At 45.9% G+C, this 9,021-nt stretch overlaps 1 long non-coding RNA gene across 1 annotated transcript; it reads left to right on the forward strand.

Annotated features, from left to right (window-relative positions):
* Window positions 1-5,219: 5,219 nt before the first annotated feature.
* Window positions 5,220-8,000, forward strand: LOC137165662 (uncharacterized). Its single transcript, XR_010923450.1, has 3 exons — window positions 5,220-5,258; window positions 6,109-6,196; window positions 7,799-8,000. It is a non-coding gene; the product is annotated as an uncharacterized lncRNA (long non-coding RNA).
* Window positions 8,001-9,021: the final 1,021 nt, after the last annotated feature.

Genomic DNA, 9,021 nt, shown 5'->3' on the forward strand with positions numbered 1-9,021 from the left:
CATCAACCACATGCAATGACACAAGCCTGGCATCCCTCAGGACATCACATGTTCATTTTTTGTCTACATTGGCACCCAGCACAATGGGATCCTGGTTCATGACTAGGGCTTCTAGGCACTACAATAATATAAACAACTAACCATAATAATAGATTTGATTCCATTCAGCGTAATGAGCAATATTCACAGTTCGTGCATCTCCACTGAAATCCGTGGAGTTACACCAGGGATGAATTTGGTACAAACATCTCTTCCCTTTCTACCCCACCCCATTTGTTGGGTGTGAGCGAAGGGATGAAGTGGGGGGAGTGAGAATTGTTTTCTCTTCTCTTTCTGCTTTTCCCTTAGCATCTGTGGGTGCCTGATTTAATTCCACAAAACTCAGAGAATTCAGAGTTAAGACTATCACTCTGTTTTAATGTACCACATTGCTGGACCTGCCAGATCTCAAGGGAGATGCCCTCGCTTTGGATTTATTTTCAGGCATCTTATAAAATATCTCCTTTATATGACAAAGGGCTTTTCATGTTTCAACGAGACACTTAAAAATATCTCACTTGTTTACCAGGGTGGCCCCACTTTCAAAATTTACCTTCCTGGAAATCATCTTGTGACAGGAAAACCTGGTTGTATCTCAAGCAATGATGTTTCATTGCAACGCCATCACAACCCATCACAAAGGTATAGCGTTTCGCCCCATCTCATCAAGCCGTATACTGATGGGAAAATGTTTTTTCCCCACGAGTTTGTCATGCCGGGAAAACGAATGTGGCGACCTCTTAAAAAGAAATACCAGGTAAGGACAGTCTGACATGCCTCCAAAGAGGGGAGGCTTCAATTTTCCACAATCATCACAACCCCTTTGCACTTGATTTTAGTGGGGTTGAGAAACCTGCACAAGGTTGTACATCATGGACCATATTCAGCCCTGATATTAGTGGGAATGGGATTTACGTCTACTAAAGGACAGGGAGACATTTGGCCTCATGTGTTGTGCAATACATAAGAACTGGGGGGCCAGTTAAGCCCTGAATATTGAACCTTAGCTCAAAATACATATCCTGGCTTGGAAGGTTTAAAATCACACCCTTTTTATGCTACTTTAAAATAGTTTCCCTTCAGAATGCAGCCAAACATTCAAATTTAGTCACTTATTTTGGGAACCCAACTGAGATGCCTGCCACCCAATTTTCAGAGATGCTGAGCACCCACAGGTTCCTATTGGCTTCTCCTGGAGCTGTGGATACTCAGCACCAATGAAAGTCTGTTCATGTTCAAAGGTGGGGTCCCAAAAATTGAGGCACCCAAAACCAGTGGCCACATTTGCAAATTTTTGGCCTAACCTTTTTTGTTTTACACTAGAATTAGAAAGAAAAGGGGGAAACAGACAGGCGTACATACGTACATGAATCAGTGTGTAAACTGTCTCTCAGAGGAAAGCAAGCAGGAAATAAGGCTTGATAGTTACCAGGATACCAGAAAGGCCTGCAAAATATTCTGCAAAATGTACTAAGTAAATACTACAAGCCTTTTCATAAAAGGTATCAGAATGTATATTCAGTCATCCTGGCTGCCCTGTTGTCATAACCTGAGAGATCTCTTTCACTCAGGAGACTCTAATAATGTCCACAATGTGCTAGGCACTATACAGATATATAGGCAGACACTGGGCCTGATTCCCCATGGCCCGGCCCTTTGTGTAGTCGTTCACAGTTCTGCAGAAGGTTGGCATCTGACAAATCAGGAGGGTGGCATCTGCCACTCACTTTGCACAGCTGTAAATGAATACGCAAAGGGACAAGACCACAGAGAGTCAGGCCCACACTCTCTGCCCAATACATCTTATATGGAGCCCACGCAGCAAAATTCCAAACTCGGGGTATGTCTATACGTACGGTGCTGCAGCTACATTGATACAATTGCACCGCTGTAGTGCGTCTGGTGAAGATGCTCTATGCCAATGGGAGAGAGAGCGCTCCCGTCGGCATAAAAAAGCCCCCTCCGTGAGCGGCATAAGCTGCGTCTCCCACCGACATAGCACTGTGCACATGAATGCTTATGACGGTGCAACTTATGTTGCTTGGGGGATTGAATATACACACCCCTGTGTGACATACTTTTTGCCAACAGAGGCTGTAGTGCAGACATAACCTTGATTTCAATTAACCCCTCAAAGGTTAAGGGTGTTCAGGACAGAAGTTTTGGTCTGGCCATTAGAGATGTAGTAGCCGGCTATGAAATTTGGCTTCGGATCCCATTCTTATGCCTCTGGAGGTTTGAAGGTGTTTGGCTCAGGATTTATGGGTCAGGGCTGTCTCAAGCTCATATGGCTACTGGATTAATAACCACCATAAAAAAGTTATTTCAGGTGCACAGTAACCAATTTTCAAATGATAAAATTATTCTGCCATTTAAATTTTATTCATTTCTTTTTAAAGGGCTAAAGGGGCCTAATCCATATTGTGGGCCAATTGCCTGTAACATATTATTACTCAAACATAAGCTGTTTGGGAATTAGAGAAGCATGAAAAGGCTGCTCAGTGCCTGATCCTGCAGTCCTGAAGCAGAAATCTAAGGGAGTTTTGCCTGAGCACACCCCCAACATAAGAATCGTGCTAGCCAGGAGCAGGCTGCTGCCTCTGCTCTAACTGGGATTAAAGTGGGGATGAGATAAATAGGGAATTCTAGGGCTAGTGCCGGGCATGCAGGGGGAACAAGGGGCCTGACAGTGCACTCTCATTCAGGTAAAACGCTCATTGACTTCAGTAGGTTTGCTGAAGTAAGGGCTGTAGGTTTCACACTGTACGGTGAAATTCACCTCTTCAGTACAAAGGGCCTACCTAAGGTCATATATACCAAGACCCTAAGGTGCAAATATTCAGCTTGGCACTCGGCCAATGTGGCCTCCTTGCGGGGGATAAGGACTGGAGGATCCTCACAGTAGTAAATCCTGCAAACTCATCCCCCCAGCCTATGTATGTTCCTCCTATTACTGGTCCGTGTGCACAGCAGTGCAGGAAACGCCCCCGCCAGCGCTGAGGTCTGCACCATAGCAGAAGTAACATACCCTGCAAGTGGCCCCTAGAATCCAGCCCTTTCCCTTGCACAGCAGGCCTGCACCAATTCAGCTGCCCGAGGAACATCTGCAGCTAGGAAGGTCCCCTGGATTTGCCTCTTAAGAGCTAGTCTATACACAGTTTTTGCACTAGTATAACTATTTGGTTAAGAGTGTGATTATTTTTTACCACAGTAGTTATGTTGGTACGACTCCTAGTATGGACACAGTATAACCACTCTAAAGGTGGCTTATAGCAATATAGCTTACCCCTAGTGCATCCAGACCATTTTAACTACACCATTATAAATAAAGCAGTACAACTGATGTGTGTAGACAAGCCTGTAATACAGTGCATAACTGTGCACAGGCTCTTCCACACTAAGATGGATTTCCCCCTAGGTGTGTCCGGAAGGTACATAGGAGACAGCACAGCAGAAAATTCTGCTTAGTCCTTTGAATTATCTTTTTTTTCTGTTTCTTGCTCAAATGAAACCATGAGAAACTGATGGGTTTTTTTTTTAATTCCAGAAAGATGCTGGGACACAGCTCCTGCTGGTAAAGGTAAGAAAGAAAAGAAAAAGGCAGAGCGCAAAGCACTGCCAGGAACTATAACTTGAGGTGGGGGAAGGGAAGGTCCAAGAAGCTCATTTAACGTTTTTCTATCTTTTAAAAAAGAAAAGAAAAGGTTTGCTCTGAAGATGAGCCTTTGCATGCCAAGTGTCAGCAAAATGTTCACTGCTACATTATAAACCCCTGAAAAAGGAGATTGAATGCAGCTTATCAATTAAATAGGCTACCCATTGTGCTAATAATTTTTACAGAACGGCAAATACTTCTCAATCTTTCCTTCTCCACATGTCAGGGAAACCCCTGAGAGAGAAGTTGAGCTCTTCTGGGGACTAGCTGTGCATTAATCTGGAGACAAAAAGGGGCTGGATAGCTCTGCATAGTTCCTAGGGGTTACTGCGCCACCTGACCCTGCACCATTCATCATACCAGACCGGTCACTCATCGGGAAGACACAGCATGGATACTATGTGAATTATCTCTGACCCCTAGAAGGGGTGATTCCTCCAGATCAGGTTGAGGTCATCAGGAGGGCAGCAGAGAGAAGTTTGCCTGCCAGACCTGCCGATAAACAGTCACTCAGACTCCAGCAAGAAAGGTGATGGGTTCATGTCACCAACGTGTCCTCATGGCTGGAGTAAGAGTGCTGCAATTGCCGTCATCAGCATGGGGAGGCTGTGGTGGGCAGTGGGGCTTCTTGGCATTCTGAGGATCCCATCTCCTCTTTTGGATCAGCTATGGACAAGGTGTGAATCCATAGTCAGCAACTCGAGTGGAGCAGACCACCACCAAAGACCAAGGATGGGGGCACACTCCACTACTGTGTAATCCTGGTACATATTGTAAGGTGGCTGATCACAATGCTGCAGTTGAATGGCCTGTTGTCATTTCAGTTAGAAGCCCAAATTCTTAGGTGTTTATAACTTGGCTGTAAAACATTTGCTTTGGATAGAACTTTAGTGTACAGGAGCAGAGGATCTGCCACCTTGAATCAGATCGTTGGTCCATCAAGACCATTACCCTACCCTGGCAGTGGCCAATACCTGATGCTTCCAAGGAAGGGAAGTCCCCTTATTTTAACTAGGCTCCTGATCCTTTACTCCCTTCAATGAAAATTCAGACAGAGATTCTGGAGGGACCCTGTCAGTAAAGTATATGGTGGGAGGAAGAAATTTCCTTATGTCTTTCCAGCCTGAGAATTTTTTAAATCAGTTTTTTATAAACAATTTAGCCTGGGCCAATTTTCAGTAATAAAAACTGTAAAATAGAATAAATAAAAATAAGTTAATTAGTTTCAGATGCTTCTTCCCCTCCCTCATCTAGGTCACAACTCTGCAGACGTACACTTATGCTTACCTTTGAGTAAGGCCATTGAGTTCATTAATGGCCCCATGCATGCAGGTGACTTTACCCATATGATCAGTCCCATTGAGTACTGAATTCAGTGGCACTAATTCCACCTGGAAAACTACTCCAGGTAATAGTGTTTGCAGGATCAGGGCCTTAATTAATTAATCCAGCAAAGACTTCCACCTGGGTTCAATGCTACATAGCTATTGAGTTCAATGGAGCTATTCATGGATGTAAGAATTTGCAGGATCGGGAATTCAGTATGGTTTAGAAATAAAACTGGGTGAGCAATTAGTCCATAATCATTATTAAAATTCAGTGATTAATCTGGTCTAATCACATTAGAGATTTTGTGAGAAAAAACATTAATAATTGTGATACTGAGGGTTTAAGTTTTGGCTTTTGGACATACATGGCCATTTTTTCTGCCCCATAAGAAGTTATGCTAGGCACCATATAGCATTGAAAGAGGAAATCAAAGAATCTCCTAGGCCCCAATCCTGGAAATGCTTACACACATGCTTACCTTTGCACATCGGAGTAGTTTCACTGAAGTCAATGTGTGGGAAAGTGTGCAGGACCATGGGTGGAAGTGGGGGGCTAAAGAGCATTTCTGATCTCTTTACTACAAACTCTGGATGCAAGCTTAACCAAGAGACCAAGAGAGCTGCAGACCTTTAACATAGTGAACTTGTCACATCTTTCAGGGCAGAGATTGACTCAACACGCATGTATGAAAATCCTTGCAAAAAGAGAGTTAACATTGTCTATTTTTCTTTTGGATGGAGGGGGAATCCACCTCTCTCCAAACCAACCAGTGGCCCTTGCCAAGTTATTACTTCCTCCATATTTGTCCAAGTTCATGGTTTCAGTGAGAATTGATGTGTCACCACTTTCCTGTAGGTTAGCTACAGGGACTCCCGGTGGGCCCTCTACCGCCACAGCCAGTAACTGGAAAGTTCCTCTCAGGGAAACTAGCAGGGCAACTCCAGATGCTAGTGGGCTGCTGCACAGATCCCAGAACACTTACTAAAGCTGTGTCTGAGGAAGGACATATGTGTGAATTCCAGCAGCTCTGCATGGGGCCGGCTGGAGGGTGTTTTTGTTGTTGTTGTTATATTTGTTTGTTTCAGAATCACATGGCGAGCAATGAAATTCCAAATGTTTCCATTACTCAGTGCCTGGGAGAATAGCACTAGATCCGTGGGGGACAGGGAGGATGTGAGTACTCCTTGGAATTTTAATTCCACTCCCCCCCACCACAGGCAGAAAACCAAAATTAAGGAACTGCTTGTTCCTCAGCTCTGGCAGGTGATTCAGCTTTCAGGAAACAAGATCCCTTTAATCACTATGTCTTGGCTATTAGTTTGTGTTACTGCAGGGAGGGGACCCTGGGCAAGATTGTGTCCCTAAGTCACTGCTGACGTGGAGTGGGTGGGAAAGAAGGAGGACTGAGCACTGGCAGCTGTTCCTAGAGGCATTGTGCCTGAGGCTAGACTCCCCTGGCACAGTATGTGTGGAATAGGAATGCAAGGACTAGGACTGCCCCTGCACAAAGGGAGATAGGAGATTTCCTTGCATCTGCCATCTCCCTTGTGCACCCGCACATTCTAACGCGCAGTCTGAGAATATATTGTGCAAGTGGATGACCCTAAGCCTAGGGTCCCACTGTGCAGCTACTCTGCTGTGAGAAAATCTGGCCCATGATTAGTGGTATCACCATGGCCCTAGAGCACAAGAAAGGGATCCAGAGAGAAAAACCTCTCACAGATGAGATGAGCACGAAGGTTCCCCACCACTACTTCCATAGTGTACCATGAATTCTACCACCTCCAAATAAAATATATCCACCCCCTCCTCTGCCCGCTTCCCCTACCCTCCTGCCCCAGCTTGCACCATGGCTCTTTATACAACGTTTATTCTCTTGTCATTCAGTCTTTGCAAGTTCCAAATATAGGCAAACCTCTCAACTTCCCCTCCTGCCTGCCTCAGACAATTATCTTAGCTGGTCGCTACAAGGGGGAAAGGGATTGTTTCTGCTGTGCACAGGATAGCACCAGCAGCCAGGTGCAGAATGTGCTAGGGAGTTTTCTAATTCTGGTTACTCCCGGATGCAGGATACCTGATCCGATAAGGAGGTGATCTGGCTAATCCAATCTGTAGTGTTTTGCTAGGGTGAGGGTGCTCATCAGGAAGGATCTATGTGCCACATGCAGTCATTTCAATTCACGCTGAGTAAACCCCAGTGGAATCGGCTCTCCACTTCACCATGGTTCTGCCTCTGGAGCTCACAGCATGCCCTTTGGGCATGTGGAAGCTCACCAAGAGCTTGGCATCTTCTGCAGTGAGGCCCGCTCTGGTCTGAAATTAAACTTACGAATGGCCATCTTGGCTTTTAAACCCCAGCAAAAAAACCCAAAATACCAACCCAGTTGGTTACATACATTAACTGAGGGTACATTCGGATTGTTGGCCAGGGGCCAGGTCATGCCTTTCCTGCCTCTGTTTCACCCAGTACTCCCAGTCTCCCACTCTTAGAAGAAGCAGGCAAGCCTTCATATCTTGCCTGGTGGGTCCTCATTGGCTACTCCCTCCTCTCAGCCCTTCTAGCCACTGGGGAGACACCTAAACGGCCAGTGGCAGCCCAGAGCAATGTGTCCCCCCACGTGGGTCAACAGCCTTGGGCTCACGCTAAAAGGCTTCAGAGGATACCTGTGCACACAGCCCACTCATGCAGACTGCCCAGGGACCTGGGTTTGACCCTTTACATGGGGTCTCGGTGCAGTAATTTAAATTCCTGTTTCGCTTTTGGGACCATTGCAGGCTGAAGAGCCACGAAAGCACCAGGAGGTTCGCAGACAATGTCCACATGGACTTGCTCCAGACCACCTGAGCGAGCATAGCTAATGTTACCAGACTATCCATGCAGCCCATAGGTCATTGCTGGCTTCCTCCTGCATTGCGGCCATCCCTCAGCCCCTCTACAAAGCCCACCTTGCTGCATCCAGATTAAACCAGAGAAGAAGTCCTCAAGGCCAGTCTGTGTGTGAGAGGAGTGAATGTATCCATAAGATGGTTTGCAGTGTTGAGGGCAATAACATCAGCTGTAAAGCACTGGTGGATTGAGGCAATCCAATTAATAAATAATAATAGCAAAAACCCTCCAGAGCATTCATCTCATTCTTAGGGGGAGCAATAGCAGGGGCTGGGAGCTTCCTACTTTCTGTTTATGAGCCAGATCTTCAATTGGTGTAAATAGTCTCAATGGAAGTTAATGGAACTATGCTGATTTACCCCAGATAAGGATCTGATCCTATTAGTTTCCCAAATCAATATTCCTCCTTCTCCCTTTCTCTCTCCAACTAACTGTTATAGCCGGGACCTTTCCCTCCTGCTGGGAAGACCTAGAGTAATAACACAGCCAGCAGCAAGAATGGCTACACATTAGCAGACTCACCTTATTCCTACAGTACACATAGACACAAGTCAACCCTCCCCACTTTTTTTGGATCAGATAATAACAGATACTTGGAACAGCAGCACAGCAAGACCGTTTCTCTCCTCCCTTGGTACAGCCCTATTCTCCATTACCCCACTGAGGGGCTACCAGGAGCCTTACTAACCTTGGTTCCTTGCACGGTAGACAAGAGGACTTCTGCTGTGCTAGCACCAAGCTGGGCACAGCTGCTGTCCCCCTTTTGAGTGTATATTTCCAAAGCCATTTATAAAGGTGGACGTGTCATGAACAGCGTCAGCTCTTCTGGACTGGTTCCTTTCTGCTTGCTGTACCAGATGACTAGCTATTGGCTTCCACGTGTTAGGTTCTCAGGCTCCAGCAGGAGACAGAAAAAACGAGAAGAGCTGAGGGTCCCACATCTCTAAAGAGGAGTCAGTAAACTGTACAGCAACTGCCTGATAGAATACTAGACGCTAGGGAAATTGCTTCATGCCCTGTCGACAACCGTCAGCCTCGACTGTTATCTTGCTGCCTACAGAGGCAGGAAGAGAGAGGTTACATGGGACGGGGGAAGAAAAGGGCATTGGGA

The sequence above is a fragment of the Emydura macquarii genome, unplaced genomic scaffold, assembly GCF_026122565.2.
Source record: "Emydura macquarii macquarii isolate MOO-44397 ecotype Brisbane River unplaced genomic scaffold, CSIRO-AGI_Emac_v2 contig_2768, whole genome shotgun sequence".
Classification (NCBI taxonomy): Eukaryota; Metazoa; Chordata; order Testudines; family Chelidae; genus Emydura; species Emydura macquarii.